Source organism: Melanerpes formicivorus, unplaced genomic scaffold (assembly GCF_026170545.1).
Source record: "Melanerpes formicivorus ecotype bairdi unplaced genomic scaffold, bMelFor1.0.p_v2 SCAF_3, whole genome shotgun sequence".
NCBI lineage: Eukaryota > Metazoa > Chordata > Aves > Piciformes > Picidae > Melanerpes > Melanerpes formicivorus.
The window spans coordinates 15,925,839-15,943,502 of record NW_027142355.1 but is presented as its reverse complement, the minus strand read 5'-3'; the positions used below and the strand labels follow the sequence as shown (position 1 = coordinate 15,943,502).

Below are 17,664 nucleotides of genomic sequence, written 5' to 3'. Positions count from 1 at the left end.
AACTAGATACAGTGTCAGGAAAGACATTGACGTCCTGGAGCATGTCCAAAGAAGAACAAGGCTGGTGAGAGGTTAGGAGGATGTTATACGAGGAATGCTTGAGAGAGCTGGGATTGTTTAGTCTGGAGGAGAGAAAGCTGAGGGGAGACCTTGTTGCTCTCTACAACTAAGACAGAGGAGGCCAGAGTGAGGCTGGTGTTGGTCTCTTTTCCCAAGTAACTAGCAATAGGATGAGAGGAAATGAGTTTAAACTGTGACAGGGAAGGTTCAGATTGGACATTAGGAAAAACTTATTCAGTGAGAGAGTGGTGAGAGGTTGGAACAGGCTGCCCAGGGAGGCAGAGGAGTCACCATTCCTGGTGGTATTCAAAAAGCTGTAGATGTGGTGCTTCAGGATATAGTTTAGTGGTCATGGTAGTTGGGTTATGGACAAATTCAATGATCTTAAAGGTCTTTTCCAGCCTTAATAATTCTATGATTTTACGGTACACACGTCACCCTAGCAGGCTTATATTGTCACCATTCGGTGTACACATCAGTGTGTTGCCTGTTGTCTGAACAGTAATTTGAAGCCCTGTGAAATACAGAGAAATGCCAGCTGTTGGCATCTTTTTAAAATCTAAGCCACTGTCCCATGAAGTCAGTTAAAAGATTCCCATGACTTACATGTTGCTGTGGAGAATCTCGTCTCAGAGGGAGCCTTTTGGCATTTTCCGATACAATCCCTGCTTGGATATAAAGTGAAAAAAAAATAATTACAAACTGTGTTATCGAAGATTAGGAATCATAAGAGCTTATGTAATGTGAAGCCTTTTCATATACTAGGTCAGCTATTCACAGAGCTCCCCCTTCACATCAGCCTGGAAATAGAACTGATGAGTGAGCATGAGTGAGAATTAGACTCATCACAAAACTCACCCATGTGAAGAAAGCATTACTGAAGAACCAAGTCAGTCACTGAAAGACTAGAAAACAGTCAACCTAAATTTAACTCAGCTGCTTTGTGATCGTTTATTGTGAAATTATCATGCCATTTTTTCATAGGCTGTCTCCAACTTAGGAATCAATCAGGGCCTGAGATACAAGTGCTGGCTGTGGATATGTTACTTATTTTCAGAAGGTACAAAGTAGAAGAGAAAATTTTCAACTCAGTATTTCTGAGGGAATTGAGTCCTCTTCTTGTCCACAGTTTTCACTGATAATGCTAGATAAGTTAATCAGTGCTTTCATCTAGTCACAAAATGTTTTCAGCAGGAATGAGGGTCCTCTGTAACCACAGAAGTGACTATTTAAAGTTGAGGCTTGATAATACGCAGCTGAGAATTCGACATATAGTGTGCGATGTGAAAGTCTGCAGAGAAATGGATCTTTGTATCTGTAATTGCGCACTTCAATAGCTCCTAAATTCAATTCTCTATCTGTAAGTTAATAGATGTGTTATAATTGTAGTTTGGTTAATGTTTCTAAAGTCACTCAAACGTGACACTGAGCAGCATTGCTGTCCCCATCCTAAGAAGGACACAGCTGCTGGAGTGAATCAAGAGGAGGGCCACAAAGATGATCCAAGGGCTGGAGCATGTGCTCTACTACAAGGATAGGCTGAGGGAGCTGGGGTTGTTCAGCCTGGAGAAGAAAAGGCTTCAGGAGGACCTTAGATCTGCCTTCCAATACACAAAGGGATCCTACAGAAAGGCTGGAGAGGGCCTTTTCATAAGGGTGTCTAGCAATAGGATGAAGGGGAATGGTTTGAAGATGAGGGAGAATAAGTCTAGAGTGAATCTTAGGAAGAAGTTCTTCAGTATGGGGCTGGCGAGACTCTGGAATAGGCTGCCCAGGGAGGTTGTGGATGCCTACTCCCTGGGGGTGTTCCGCAACTGAATCTAGTTGAGAGGCATCCCTGCCTGCAGAGAGTTTGGAGTAGACAATCTCTGAGGTCCTATCCAACCTAAACCATTCTATGATTTTATGATTCTGTGTCTGAAAAGAGCTAATAAACATAGTGTGGTTGCAAGTTTAATAGTTTAACTTGGAGAAAGAAACAAAAACTGTTTCGTGATACAAGAAGAACAAGATAAAGGATATTTATACAAACAAGATATTTTCAAATGTGAGAGCCTGATTAGATTTATCTTAGACAAATTTAAAGAAAGTGTAAGTTCTAAGGCTGTGTTTGTTCCTGCAAATACAGCTTTCTAGGAACTTTCCTGGGTGCTGATTCCATGGGTCATGAAACAACCCAGGTCTCCACTAAAAATTATTTTTGTCTCCAAAACAGGGCATATGCATCCAAAGTATTTGCTGGGAATCATGCCTAGCATACTGCACCAAATCTCAGTGTTTGTTTGAGAAAGTGCTACCTAGCACCAACCCAAACAGTGCCAGGCTTCTGTTATCACAGCACAATCACTTGTGTCTTCATTTTTAATTGCCTCTTTTTCTTTCTTGTGAAGTGCAGCATTAGTGAGTCAAGTGTCCCTGGAAGATGGTAATGTCCAAGCGGATAAGAGCATGGTGCACCTTTTACAGGGGTGTAAACAAAAGGTTCAAAAAAGTAGAGAGCTGTCAATAATGCTGACCCAAAAGTCTTCCAAATTAATCAAAGTCTGTAGCAGTTGGGTTAAATTTATTGGGAAAATGGGGAGGTGAATAGATTAAAACCCCATAGATTTATAAGGACAAAAGTGGATTTTATTCTGCACCAAATTCCTTCTTTGACAGTGTCAGCTTCATGGATGTGAGAAAATGTGTGTCTTACAGCTTGACTTAATATTGTGCCATTTCAAATTAATTAAAGTAAACTATGAAATTAAAGGTTAGAGTAATACATGTTTAGTGGGTGGAAAATAATTTAAGAGTAGTATTTTGCTGTCAAACTGGAACGACTTCTCTAGTGTGATTGCGAAGTATCTGTCTGGAATCTATTTCTATTACACATTTTCAGCAGCAGCCTGGAGGGTGGAATAGAATTTCCACATTTGAACATGACACCAAGCTGAGAGGATTTTCATGATTTTTGGAGGGTAAGGTCAGAGCTCAAAATAACCTCACTGGGTTGAAAAATGATGAAATTTAATAATGAGAACTGCAAAGTCTGTAGATTCAATTAGGGAGAAGAAATTAAATGGTCAGTTGAAGAATGAAAGAAAACTGGGCAGCAGCAGCACAGAACTGGAGTTAGGTGTACAACCTTGCAAACAGAAAAAGTAATAGCGTTAAGGGTGTCAGATAAATTCATGGAAATGTCAGTTTGAGGCGCAGAAGGCAATTATTCTACTGCACACTCGTGAGTGCAGTTTTGGTCAGTGCACTTAGCAAAGATGTAGGGAAAGTAAAGGGAATTCAGAGGACAGAAACAAGGCTGATAAGAGGTATAAAAGATAGGACCTGCAAGGAAATCTTGAAATAACTGGTTTTGTTTAGTCTAGAAAGGAGAAGAGTCCTTGTGTGTGAAAAGGCAACTTGATAAGAGTTTTCAAAATAGTTACAGCCATGGAGGTTATCAGTTTTTCTCCACATCCATGGAGGACAAGGCAGGGAGCTACTGACTCAATTTGTAGAAGGGATTCATAGGAGAAATTACAGCTGTACAGAGTTAACTGTTTTGGAAGAATGGGCATGATGGTCCACAGAGAACTGCACATTTATCAGAAAAAAAACCCCATTGTAACCCTATCTACATTTATTGATCCTTCTTCAGCTTAGCAGGATGGTACAGGAACAGGGTGATTCTTTTCAAGTCTGCTTCTCCATTTTGATTTGGTACATTGCATTAGCTTCCATGTAAGTGCTCTAATAATAAAACAGGCATTTCTTGTCTTTGATGAAACATAAATTAGTCAAGTAATTGGCAGCAATCCATAACCTTTATTTTTTTTAATGAAAACTGATATTTCTCCAATAGTTGTGTAGGAGGACATGGTGTTTGATGCTGATGATCTTTATATTTTCCATCTATCAGAAATTAATACTACCAATATATTCCTGCTTACTAAAAAGTCAAATGCCTAGAAGTGAGCAGCCTACAGTGAGAAGCCTACAAAGAAAATTTATCCTCCAAAAGTCATAGAATTATAGAATGCTTTGGTGTGGAAGGAACCAATAAAGATCATCTAGTCTAACCACCCTGCAGTCACAAGCGACATCCTCTACTAGGTCAGGTTGCTCAGAGCCTTGTTGAGCTTCATCTTGAATATCTTCAGGGATAGGGCCTCAACTACCTCTCTGGAGAACCTCTTCCAGCACCCTCATGGTGCACAACTCACTCCTAACATCCAATCTAAATCTCTGCTTCTCTCATTTCAAAACATTGTCCCTCATCCTATCACTACAAGCCTTTGGAAACAGCCTTGTAGGTCTCCTTCAGGTACTGGAAGGCTGCTGTTAGGTCTGCCTGGAGCTTTCTCTTCTCTAGGCTGAAGAACCCCAGCTCCCTCAGCCTGTCCTCATAGCAGAGGTGTTCCAGCCCCTTGATTATTTTCATTGTCTTCCTCTGGACCCAACTCCATCAATGTCCTTCCTGAGCTGAGGGTTCCAGAGCTGGACCCAATGTTCCAAGTGAGGTCTCACCAGAGCAAAGCGTCAGAATCATCTCTCCCCATTTGCTGGCCACGCAGCTTTTGATGCAGCCCAGGATGCCATTGACCTTCTGGGATGTGCACAGTTGGCACAGTGTCAAGCTTCTCATCTCCCAGCACCCCCAAGTCCTTTTCTGCAGGGCTGCTCACAATTTCATCACCCCAGCCTGGATTGATATCTAGGATTGCCCTGACCTAGGTGCAGCATCTTACATTTTGTCTTATTGAGCCTCATGAAATTCTCTTCAGCCCACCTCTCTGGGTCCCTCTGGATGTCATCCCATCCTTGTCCTAGTGGTCATAATCTTTGACTTTAATATGGATATTTTTTCAAAATGAAAAAGGGGGAATCTAAACTTACTATTTGACATCCATTAAAATCAGACAATATTCTGCCACCAGCTTCAGTGAAAATAAGACAGAAGTTTTTAATGAGATAAAGATGGCTCCAAAATTCCCATTTCAGTTACTTTTGCAAAATTGTGTATTTCCTGGTACAGGTCTGGGATGACTGCCATGTGTGAGTGATACTATCATTTGTGTAGTGGTGCATAATATTATAAGCCTGGTATTTCCCACAGTTTTCATTCAGCTTTGATACTTTTTTTCCTCCTGTTTTTAACTTGTTTGTTTGTTATCTGCATCATACTGCACCAAGTTGAGTTTCATGTACTGAAGATATTTACTAACATTTCTGGAATCCCTCTAGGGCTTACCATGTTCTTACCCTAACTCTGAGTAATTCAGAAATTTAAACAAAGCAGTGTAGTACACCCAAATAAAATACAACTTGAGCTACAGGAATATACCGCATATGCCACATAGGGAAAATACAAATTGAAATATAGCTCCATTGTTGCCACCAATGAATTTTGCCATAGGAATTCCATTGATTTCATGGGTCTGTAATTTGATTTGTGCATTTGAGCATTCTTTGATCTTAAGTGTTTGCTTACCTTTAATAGCTGCCCTCTGTTTCTTGAGTGGCTTTGATCATTAATATTAAATGAGCATGAGTATTGAACTCCTGCACAAATGGTTCTAAAGGGAGCCAGTCCACCGTCAGTATTGAAAATGAGGTATAGTGTGGAGCAGAGTCCAGGCTTGTAACCTCTCTGGACGTATTAGGGAAAGGCTTCAAGTATGACTGCAGCAGGCACAGCACCCCAAGGGAGAACGAAGAAAGCAGAGGCTTGTGCAGCTGCAGCAGCTGGGCTTTGAGGATGAATAAAGATGCAGTGACACAAGGCAAGAGAGGTAGAGAGGGCAGCATATTTAAAGACCAACTGCTAAAAGGTTGAAAAGCAGTGTGCTAAAGGAAAAAATGGGATTTTTGTGTGCTGGGTTAAGCTAAAGCGCAGAATGTCCTGTGGATTCCACAATCCTTCCTGAAATTAGTAAGATTATCAGATTTTTAATCCTACCTAGTGTATTTTCTTTATTCTCCAAATGAATAAGTAACATTATTTTACTTCATAGTGAATATGCTCTTTTCTGAAATAATTAATAAATTAAGTGGATTGATCACATTTTCCACCTCTGAAATGCAAGGAGAAATACCTTAAGTTTGTGTTACTCATCCCTTTTAAGATTAAATTTAATTATTGCAATTGCTGTTTAGCTAGAATTACAACCAGAAAACTTCTGCTATTGGTGTTGTCTTATACATACAAACAAAAGTGTTTCCCTCCACGTACTAGGTCCTGAAAAAAACAAATCATGAACAATGAAATCCAGGAGAATAACTAATTTGTACTACAACACTTGTACATGAAGTCTGTAATCACTGTAAGCAGTGTTACTACACCACCAGTTTCTAGAACAGGCTATAACTGTAATATTTACCTTTTGTGAAATTTGACTACACATTTGCATCAAATATATGAATATACAACAAAAAAAGTAATTACTTGGTTCAGTGGATTTGTCTTGAAAAGGCATAGAATTTAGTCAGGTATGTGCCAGCTGCTTCAATGTGAGTTCTTCACATCTGCAAATAATGCCTGAGAGAATATATACACAATTTACAGTATTTACAATATATACACAGAAATATACAGCAAAGTAACACAGGAACGAAACTCCCCTCCCCCTAATTGGAGGAGGGTTCCCCCCCTGTACCCCCCTTCTCTTCGCTTTTTCCCCAGAGAGGGTTAGAAAGAGAGAAAAAGAACAATCGTTAATTAAAGCAGAATATGTTAGTAGAGGCCTTACCTGTCCAAAGTCAGTCTGGCCGGAAGCCCAGAAGCTGCAAGCTGCGAAAACAGGGGAAGAAAGCGCAAGACCGAGACTAGTCTCCGCTGAACTCAGAGTTTAAAGTTGCTTTCTACCAATCCACCAATGAAATTAGTTTAGACCTGTCCTTTGTTTATAAAACATTCAGTCACAATGTCCCTCTCCTTAAAGGCACAGCCCCAAACGGTCACAGTCTTTTGATGGTTTGTAGTTGGGTTTTACTTCTATCTGGGGTTCAACAAAAGAGTTTTACTTAAGACTGACCCCTCCATGCAGCCACATGTGAGGTAAGTGCAGCAGAACTGGAAGCTGTGTGAATTTGCCTTGTTACATTGATGTGATTCATTATGCTGATAAAGAATAATAAAGGCCACAGGGAACTAATAATAATGAGATGGGTTTGGCTAGAGAAGTGTAAGGCAAATATGCGATATCTGGTTAAAACATTAGTGACTTAAAAACACTGCTGGGTCTGCAGAAAGGGGAAGCATACCCAGCGTAAGCTCCAAGTGCATATTTTTTTCTCCCATCAATCACATTTTTGTGAAGGTCAGTCTTTCCCTCATGTATGCCAAATCCACTTGCCCCTAACCATTTTTTATCAGCTACTCCCACAAGGAATGATGAATACTTACTGCGCTGGATGTACACAGTTATCTGCATTCTGGTGGAATTCCAGCTGTAAAATCACTTAATATTTCCATGATTAAATATTAGAGGACTAGGAGGAGCATATTTATCTGTCTGAAACTGCTATAGCTACTCTAAACACCTAAGTTCTGATGATGTTATGAGTCTTTCATGCAGTTTGGTTCTGGGATGCATCACTAGAACTGAGAGTCACTCCTAAAAAGCACTGAAATACAGAGAAGCTCTGATCTAGGTTTGCAATTCCAAATGTAGATGCTAAACTGAAGTTACTCATGGAGGGAATGGGAGAAGCTATGTAACCCAGGAGCTTTCCTATTGAGAATGCTCAGCTGTTTAAGCAGCATCATTTTAGGTATCTCATTCCTCTCCTATGCTTCAGGAAAACATGTTTCTCTATCAATAATTAAAGATTCCTATGTTATATCAGAACTGGTTGTTGCGCTGGAAATGGAAGAGGGTACAGTCCCTGCACTTCGAGATGGGTTATCTTTGAAAACCAGCATAAGCATCAAAGTGTAACGACATTGTGCATACTGCACTCGTAGAGATAGGTTAGGAGAGGTCTTCTATGATGCAGAGATAATGCACAAAAGTTTATATACAAAGTCTATGTATGAATACTATGTGCTGTGTACATATTATTTAAAAGTCAGCATAAATTTAGAAAGGAAAATTACTTGGCAGCAATGCAGAATGTGGAAGGAGATGATACAACAGGCATGTGCTGACACAGAGCTGATCCTCTGGTTGTGCAAGTGTTTGTGCAAGTGTTTGAAGCCAGTTTACAGTAGGGCAGCAATGGCCTTAAGGATTCATAATTGTTTTAATTATGATGGGTTTGTATCAGTTATGTTTTTAACACTTGTGTGCATAACTGTTCTGCTCTATAGCTATAGGAGGAAATCTTCCTAACATATACCTGTGACTGTAGATGTGCCTCTGCTATGCTGACCCCTCTGCTGTCTAAATGACTTGATATAGCTCTGTAACTCAGGATGCTTCTCATACCATTTAACAGAAAATTATCCCTTTACAAAACAGTGCATCATGTTTGACTTGTAATTGAAAACATTAGTATCTGTGAGGTACATAACCCCCACCTGCTGAGACAATAAAATCTTTGATGACGCAGTGTCCCAGTAGATTGGTGTGGGAGGAGAAATGCTTGCTGCACTTGAGAGACTATAGTTTCTTCACAGCCTGCTGGTTTGGATTAGAATCAGACATTAGTTCCCAAGTTAGCATGTACAGCACCCTGCCAGAGAGTTGTTCTTGGAGCTGCTGCTGCTTTCTAAAACACAGGGGGGGCGGGGGGGAAGAAAGAAGGAGGGAAAAAAAAAGCTGGCTACTGGCAGCTTTTCACTCCTGTGTTTGGGATATTGTGGAGACAACAACGAGTACTGTCTGGACTTTGCTGTCCCGAATGCTGGGTGGGTGGTGTGGTTTCTCACTTACAGGAGATTTTCTTGTTAGTACAGCAGTGTCAGAAAAGAAAGGGGAGCCTTCACTGAGACTAGAAGCACTAGCAGCATGCATTTACTATATGAATGAAGCAATAGTTCTAACTTTTATGAAAAACATAGTGGAAATTTTATTGTATATTTTACTTTTTTGTATTTAACTTCTGAAGGAAACCACTGTTTTGGAAAAGATAAAATAGATTTTTCTCCCTAGTAGCTGAAAGTTTTCTAGTTTCTATAAAGAATGGTGAACCAATGTATTACAAAGATTTAGCCAGCAGATATTATCAAAGTATGTAAAGAATTTCATTGCAATGGTTGGTTATAAGATATTCTGATCTGTTCTGCTGACTCAAAATCTTGAATGGGTAGCAGCAATAACAGTAATTGGCATACTAATAATGTTTTTTAGAGAAAGAAGCATCAAGAGCGTTGCAGGGGACATTATCCAATAGGTAAACTGAAGCAGAGATTAGACATCTCAATTATCCACGTTCAAGGGAGCCTACATTATTACTCTTTAGACACAGCCACAAGTGCAATACATCACCATCTCTATTCTCTAAATGCTTCATACCCCAATGAAGGTTTTGGTGTTTAAAGAAGCAAAAGTACTTTTCTGCAAATTTTGCCTGGATATGTTTTGTCAGAAAGTTGGACAAGCAGCTGCAATGCCACCTGCAGATGGAAGTTCACCTCCCTACTGCCTAACAACTTTCCAGTAACAGCTTACACATTAGTATTGTAAGTAATTCCCCAGCAGTGGATCAGTATAGATGCTACATCACAGATATACTATAACAATAAAGACACAGATTGGACAGGTATTATGGTAACTATAGGCATGTCAGACAGAACAAAACAGCATTTTTAGTGTATATCCTTGGACTCAGTCTAAATCACTTCCACAAGGATTTGGTAATGCAAATTCTGAGTCAGCATAGTCCACAGAGAGTTCATAATCAAGACTTCATTTCCATTGTTTGCTTTCATCGTAAGGTGTATATAATTATGCTTTACATAAATATCTAAAGGAAATTCCAGCTCATAAACCTTCACTTTAGAGTCACTAATGATGTAAATTTTTGTACACTCATGCACAATAGCTATGCAGAGTGTATTGGAAGAGAGGGACAATTTGCAGTTTATTTACTTAGTATTTCATATAATCCTACCAAAACAGCAGGTAGAGAGAGCATAGTTACTTATTGTTAATCAACTATTTTGATGCTGTCCTTGCATTCCTTTTCATTTTGAACCTCTTTTTATAAAAAATGAAAAAAGCATGATAAGAAGACATTACTCGTCCAGCTTTTTTACTAGCTGCACTCTTCCTTATGCGTTCTGCATCTTCAGTTTGTAACCTTAAATGGAATTACTGCATTTGCTAATTGTAAACTAAGTACACGATTAAAACAGAGTTCCTTTTCCACATTTGGTATTGCTTCCTTTTTTATTCTATGAATTTTGGCAGAGCCTACAGGGCCGTACATATTTGTGAAATGTAGTACACTATATGCTTGGAATATGGAATGACATTATCTTTTTTTACTGAAAATAAAAGAGGGTGCGGCTCTCAGAAGCAATTATGGCCTGATGAGACAAATTTTACTGAAAGTGAGTTGTATTGCTAAACCTTTTTAGATGGGAAATTCCTCTCACGCTTCTCACATTGCAGCAATCAGCAGGCATGCAATGTGAATCAAAAAGAAAACAAGTTCATAGTAGTGTAAAGCCATAAACATCTTGAAAGAGATACTTTAGCATCTTTGTACTTACAGCAAACATATTTTTTTTCTTGGAAGTATTGCAAAGAAAAGCAGTGGTCTTGCAAATGTCAGTTAACTGTGCTTATAGAGGTCCTTAGATGTGCTATCAATTTCCTTAATAGGCAATGCAATGAATAAAATTAAATTCCATTTGATAGAGGGAGAAAGATGATTTCCAGAAACCCAAACCCCTTTTCATGCTCACCTGAGTGATGAAAATGCCTATGGGAATGTTTTCTCTTAATTTTTTGTGTGAGATGTTTTTCTCTCATGTGGTGGGCCAAAACTAGAGGTGCCTGCTGACAGCTACCTGGATAGAGAGACCACTGTTGTTTTTTTCTTGCTCAGAGGTCCTTGATATGCTGCTGTGTTATGGGGTATCCTTAGAGGAGGAGGGTGACAGAGCATTGGAACAGGCTGCCCAGAGAGATTGTGGAGTCTTCTTCACTGGAGGCAGTCAAAACCCACCTGGATGTGTTCCTGTGTGACCTGCTCTCGGTGATTCTTCTCTGGCAGGGGGGATGGACTTCCCTTCCAAACTATAGCATTCTGTGATTCTGTGAACTTAGAGGACAAATATAATTTGTCTGCCCAGAAGAAATTATCCTGGCAGAGAGTGTTAGCAGCCTTACAGCAAAGACTGTCAGGTCTTTTACTATCTTGTTATCTTTCATCTCCTGTCTGGTGGGTTGTACTGCCTTCTGCTGTGCCATGGTGTGAACACCATTTTCTTCTGGCCTCCTTAGAGCTGTACAATGGCTTTTGTTATTATAACATTGAAATTTTGTTACTTGGTTAACTAACCTGGTAAAGAAGCTTTTTTTTTTTTTTTTTTTTGGCCATCTGCATTATGTCAGCAAAGTAAGCTTCAGATTAGACAGCAGCTGGGCATGGTTTTTCCTGACAGATGGTATCCTGTCATCTCCTTAGCAGCTGTTTGGACATGGCTGCATGTCAATGCCACCATGATAGGATCATTGTAGTCCTGTGAAGTAAGCCCAGTGTGACTCTTAAGGCACTTGGCATCATGCTGGTGGTGGCATATTTTGCAAGAATATTTTGAAGAAAGGGTACAAAAACAAGAAATCTGAGCACATGTCACATATGTCCTTCCTTTGCACACTTTTATGGGAGCAACAAATGTGTTCAAGCATTTTAACAGTGAGTCTTTTGCTGGTTGCAAACCTAAATTTTAGATTTAGAAAGTTATATAGAGTTACTATGAAGTGATGCCAGTTTTGCAGCAATGTTACATTGTTCTGGCTTTATTCCACCTATACTGAAGACATAGTCTTTTATATTTAGCATTTAATTGAAGTTCTAGGCCTTCTCAACTAGCAAATGGGAGCAGTGGGAGAATGAATAGTGGAAAACAGCTTTGAGAATATACTTAAATCTTTTCTTTCACTTGATGTATGCAGTCCTGACAATTCCAAGACAAGATGAGGATAGAAGAGTTAACAGAAGTCAAAGCTTTGAAGAAAGCTCGCAACAGAATAATTTTCCATGGTGGAATCTAAATGTTTAACCTGGCTGGTATAATGAGATTCTTTACATTTTTAGACTCTTGTATTGTAAATTACAAGCCTTAGCCATGTGTTTTACATCTGAAAGCTCAATTCTCTTCACCGCCTAATGTGCCCTTGGAGATGAGTGTCCTTTTTTCCTTTTCTTTTTTTTTTTCCACGTATCCATCTTCCACTTAATCGTGTTATGTGCTGCCTTTGTTTTTTTCTGCCTGGTGTTGGAGTACCAAGTGTAACATTAACAGGTGTGACACAGATTCTCACATGTCTTAGGACTGGGCCTACAGAAAACTCGGTTGGCAGCCTTTCTGAGTCGTGTGTGGCTGTGTTTATATATACAAATATACATATATCTGCATCCAAGCCACTTTGGTCACTATCTCAGAGTTCAAAGAATCTGCAATATAAGTGATAATTTTGTCCAGATGTAAGTTGTTTTGGTCAAACCGAGTTCCATGTAGGACCTCACCACAGGAACCTCATTTCCAATGCCTCCTTCCTTGACCTTTTCTATGTATCTAATTAACAAGTATTGTGACTGTCAGTGAGGACTGGCAGGTGATGATTACATTCCCTATTTCTATAGGAGCATATTATACTTGATTTTATGCCAGGCAACACTGCTGTGGCCAGTTCTATACAGAAGAAACCCACATGACCATTAAATCATTCAGCATTCCTCAATGTTGGTTAAGTTTTAAAGAAGTTAGCACACAAATACAGAACAGATTCGCAGTGCAGTCAAGTGTACAATAGACTTCTTAGCTTGTTTGTGGAGTTTCTGTTTGTTGCTTGTCTTTTTTCTTTTTCTCCTTTTTTTTTTTTTGACACAGAGAAAACAAAAATATTCCCAAGATTATTGTGGGTTCTCTGTGCTTAGTAGCTATGAAGGCTTAACATGCTATTTTGGTTCAAATTCTCAAGCAGTGAATTTTTATTCACAAATGTGCTACTTCTCTGTCATCATTGTTTCCAAAAGATGGTTTGAAAAGGTTTTCAAGGACATGACATTTATCAAGGATGATGATTGGGCTTTCTTCTATTGATCTATGACATTTAAAAGGCATAAAAACCCTTTTCAAATATCCAAGCCTCTGACTTTCTGAGGATTCCACTTTTATTTTGACTGTGAGAAGCAGCAGATATTTGTTAATGGTTACAAAACATGCCAAAGACAGAAATCTGTGTCCATGTGTCCAGGTTTTACCATTTATTTTTCCCAAAGTTGTGTTTACTGATAATCTGCTGCACTGTCAGCATATAAATATACACTTTGGGCTAGATGTACCTCTTACAAATCTAAGCAGTAGAAAAGAACACATGAGGAAAATTTTGAGTGTCCAGAGTATTAGCATGTTAGAATTGATCCAATGACATGGAAAGCATTTTTGTTTTCATATGTAGTTTCCTTTCTGGGGATTAAAGCCAATGAAGCAAACAAGTTCCTTTTGCTTATTTGTATCATACATGTTTTCCTACATATTTCACCAGATAATTAGTGTTCATTATGAAGATTTATCACTGTAATGCTTATTTTCAGCCTTGGCAAGTACTGCTGAGAGCACTAGCCAAGGTTTTCTATTCTGGGTATCTTTATGTATCTAGATCTGGATAGGCAAAGGATGACATGAAGTATAAACTAGCATTACTGACAACTTTCCATGCAGATAGTCAAAAACCACCGAACTCTGTCTTCAATGTCAAATCATGGCTTTGTTAGGGTTGTAACTGTAAATAGTGCACAGTGTAGTTTTTCATGCTTAGCAAATTAATGTGCATTACAGATAGATTGGGACACTGTTCCACCTACATTTTGCACCTATCTGCTTTTCACAAGGATTTTGCCAGCTCTTGAGGCTGTGGAGTTAATTGGAGATGGATGTGCACCATGGCACACCCAGCTGCCGCAGGAATTTGGCTGCTGATTCAGGAGCTATCATGTCCTAAATTCATCCTAAAGGCAAAATAAATTTGGATGGCTTTGTGCTATTGGAGGTGCTATCCTTCAGGTGAGATGATAAATAGAATTCAAATTACTAGAGTCTGAAGACTCAGAATGCGAGACCTTATATAGCTGTGTAAAGTATAAACATCTGACTTTCATGTTCAACCTACTACTTGCATCTTTGTCTGGCTTCAGCACTCACTTTTATTCTTACCCGCAAGCTTGAGTGCTCTTTGCTACATGGTGTGAAACAGCTCTTCCCTATAACCTGGAGCTGGTTGTGTAGAGATGTGTTCTCTATACTGTGTATGCTGTTTTCTGGGTTATATTTTAAGACTTAATTAAAAGTGGTTTGGGATTCTTGAGGCAGTGTTACTGCATGTTATTCTTTTATTACCTGCTGCAACATAAATGTTAGTTATTATTTTTAAGGCACTTTGTATACATGAACTAAACTTGTAAATCTAATACTCAAAATGGCATGTAAGAAATTAGCACCAAGCTTTTTTTTCTTAAGACTACGGTCCAATTTCTTGCCTTCCATCAGATTTCCTTATGTAACCTACTAAGCATAAATGAAGAGCATTCATATGAATAATTCATATCCTATTCTTTTTCTAAGTGAAGTTCAAAAGAAAGAATACTGAATTTCATGCTGAAGCAGCTAATTTGCTCACAGAAAGGTGCTTCAGTCTGGACAAGTAGGCCATTCCTTCTGAAGATGCAAACCTCTAAAAATTAAGCAAGTCAGTTTCATTCCTTTTTTCCTGGATGTATGTAGCAAGCAGGATCAGAGCTCTTCCTGGATACCATGTGTGAGGCAGTGTGCTTCCCTGAAAGGAGGAGGAAATCATTTTGATAGCCAACATGCTTGTCCAGGGAGGTTGTGGATGCCTCATCCCTGGGGGTATTCAAAGCCAAGTTAGATGAGGCCTCAAGCAGCTGAATCTAGTTGAGAGGTGTCCTGGCCCAAGGCAGGGTGGTTGGAGTAGATGATCTCTGAGATCCCTTCCAACCTAAGCCATTCCATAACTATGAAATGCAATAATTGTATCATACCTATTATTTTTTAGATACCATTTTCTATCACTTTTTTTCTCTACAAACACTTACTTTATTAGCTTTACTGTATTAACTAATTGCTACATGTAACTTTTGCTATCTGAATACTTGCTTTGTCTCATAGCTAGGTTTACCGTTAGGTAATTATTGGTATTCAGTCAGCTTGGATGAATAGGATTGTTGTACTTAGAAAGCTGGCTTTAGCAAATTAATTAAACCTACTATTATTTAGTCTGCAGGTCTAGCTATATACATCTTAATCCTTACCTGTAACAGATACAAATGTCTTACGAGTCAATAAAGACCTATATATTTCTAACTAGTATTTATGATTTCCTTATGCAGCATTAGGCAACAAGTGAAGCTTCAAAACATTTGTGCTGGGAGACATTATCTACACTCTCATTATTATGTGGCCTGTTTTTACTGCTTAGTCAGTTAAACCAATGGGGAGAGCCTCAATAAAGCCGATTTAGTTTGCTGCTGATAAACACAAGAAGTCTGAAGGCTGACTTACATTCCATCTGTACTGAGTCCTTTCTCAGACTTCTGCCTAGCATTAGGGTCACCTTGTTTGACAAAGCATACATTGACTCGCTGTCTCCCAGACTTTTTCAATAGGTTCTACACCTGCATTGAGGCTGTCCCAAGTACAAATGTAGGCTTGGCAAGAAATCCAGGGAGGGACTTTTTACAAAGGCTTGTAATGGTAGGATGAGAGGGAATGGATTGAAGCTTGAGGAGGGCAGATTTAGACTGGAATTTAGGAAGAAATTCTCTACAGTGAGGGTGGTGAGACACTGAAACAGGTTGCCCAAGGAAGTCATGAATGTCCCCTCTCTCGAGGTGTTCAGGGCCAGGCTGGATGAGGCCTTGAGCAACCTGGTATAGGGGAAGGTGTCCCTGCCCATGGCAGGAATTATATAATGGAACTAGGTGGTGTTTACAGTCTCTTCCAACCCAAACCATTCTATGAATTTATGAAAACAAATTTTTCTATTGCATTTTTATTTTATCTGTAAAGTTTTTTGACTGACACTAATACTATACCTGATAAATCATGCTTTATACAGAAGATTAATTCATACGGTAACCCACACATCAGTTCCTTCCCCATCATGGCTTTCTTCTGCTTCTGGAACAATGTGTTTGCCAGGACTGTACTGCTGCAGGAAAATGAAATTGTGGATCAGAGACACACATGGGTACTGCATACCAGGAAGGGCTCAGGAACACATTCTGGAAAGCACGCTCCCTTGCAAAAGTCCTTGGCTTCAGCCCTTGGCCAGCATGGCCTGCCTGTCCTCTGCAAGTGCCCTGATGTGGGGGATGTAACCATTCACATGACCCTATGTGTGGAGCCTGAAGTGTTCAGGCACAGAAACTTGGGAGGTCTCTAATGGGCTTGGATCAAGCCCTGTCTAAGACTCAGCGTTGCTAATTGACTCTGTGTCTAAAATCATGTTTCAGTTTGTGTCAGAGAAAAGATTCTGGAAAATGAGCTCTGAAAATTACAGAACTTCAGGAAATATCAAACCACTTTTGAACAAACCAGAGGTGCTACCACATTTCCCATGTGAGTTCAGCTCTTCTGTTTGGACCATAGAAGAATAGTGGAAATTAATGTTTACAGTACGATTTTAAGGAAGACGTTGCCTAATTTATTTGAATCTTAGTGACTGGAGGAATAAGGAAAGTTTTACTGCTTTATTTCACAGAGATTGAGTCATCTATTTTGTTTTCATTATAAAACAAAAATAATTTGCTCTTTTCCAGGGTGGCTGTATGATCTTTGCAGTAACAGTAACTTTGTTTCCTTAAATCTTCATCTCCTCATCTCCTTTAGCAGAAATAGTCTTGAGTCAGATTTAGTCACACTTCCTCTCATTCCTATCGGTGTAGGCCAATGTTTGGCAAAAATGATTGAATTTGTCTTGCTATTCAGATTTCTCCTTCTCTTTCTCTGCCAAGTGTGTTTGTTTGTAAAAAAATTACTCCTCTGAACTTTTGACCTGTGTAATATTCCATGAGGCAGTGGTATTTATGAGAGTAATGAAAATTTGTACCTTTCTTTGATGATGTGAAAGAGGATGGCAGGGTTAACTGGAGACCAGTGTATCCTGCTGCTTACTTGTGAGCACACTGGGGCAAAGATACATGCTTCTTCATTCTCTGAATTTTCTTTGAAGCACATCTCTGCTAGTGGATATGTCTGTGGCTGTTCCAAAAATTATTCTACTTTCTGGGCCAAAGCCCTTACATTTTATATTTGGGACAACTTGCCAAGACATACATACATGACCAAAATACATCTTTTTTTTAGGAAACTTTAGAACTTTGTTTCTTTCTGGATATTCATCAGAGTTATCTTTTGTTCCTATTTTCCCCTGTCGTTTTTGTTTTCAGGGTGGTGATGAGTTTATGTGTTGTAATAGCATTTTA

General features: G+C 39.2%; 1 protein-coding gene and 1 long non-coding RNA gene across 4 annotated transcripts in view; one reads left to right on the top strand and one right to left on the bottom strand.

The window, feature by feature from the left end:
* SEMA3C (semaphorin 3C) overlaps positions 1-17,664 on the top strand; it is a 127,967-nt gene that overhangs the window by 33,397 nt on the left and 76,906 nt on the right. The window lies entirely within an intron of this gene.
* Positions 666-6,832, bottom strand: LOC137454315 (uncharacterized). Its single transcript, XR_010990583.1, has 3 exons — positions 6,789-6,832; positions 6,485-6,577; positions 666-728 (listed from the first exon to the last, which is right to left on the bottom strand). It is a non-coding gene; the product is annotated as an uncharacterized lncRNA (long non-coding RNA).